Source organism: Sinocyclocheilus grahami, unplaced genomic scaffold, assembly GCF_001515645.1.
Source record: "Sinocyclocheilus grahami isolate Dianchi unplaced genomic scaffold, SAMN03320097.WGS_v1.1 scaffold4001.1, whole genome shotgun sequence".
Lineage (NCBI taxonomy): Eukaryota > Metazoa > Chordata > Actinopteri > Cypriniformes > Cyprinidae > Sinocyclocheilus > Sinocyclocheilus grahami.
This window is the reverse complement of record NW_015509020.1, coordinates 29,622-30,186: the sequence shown is the minus strand read 5'-3', so window position 1 is coordinate 30,186 and position 565 is coordinate 29,622.

Here is a 565-nt window from a genome sequence, read left to right as displayed (position 1 = left end):
GCTGGAATAGCAACAGAAGGAGCAATATCAAGGTCTTTCAACTCCTAGCTGTTTGCCTCTTTCCTTACTACCCAATCAAAGCTTGTAATTTCTTTGTATTCATATTCCCAACAATCTTTCAGAATTAGTTTAACTGGATGGTTTTCCAGATGTCCCTTTACACCATACCAGTACCTTAATCTCAGCTGAAACCTACGCTGTTCTAGAGGCAATTCTCCCATTTTAGCTTGTAATGAAGCCACCGGAGAAGATCTAAATGCTCCACAGCAAATGCGCAAAGCTTGCTTTTGTATTACCTCTATTTTTTTTAAGTAAGGTTTTGTTTGCAGAACTATAAACTACACTACCATAATGTATATTTGACCTAATCACAGCACCATAAATTATTTTCAATGACTGACGCTTGCCCCCCACTCAGCTCCGGACAAGCACCTTAAGACATTTATTCCTTTTTTGCATTTTTCTATCAATTTCTGAATATTAATTTTAAAATTTAATTTAGAGTCCATCCACATACCCCAAAATCTTAGTACATTTACTTGTTCCAGCTGATAACCATACATTT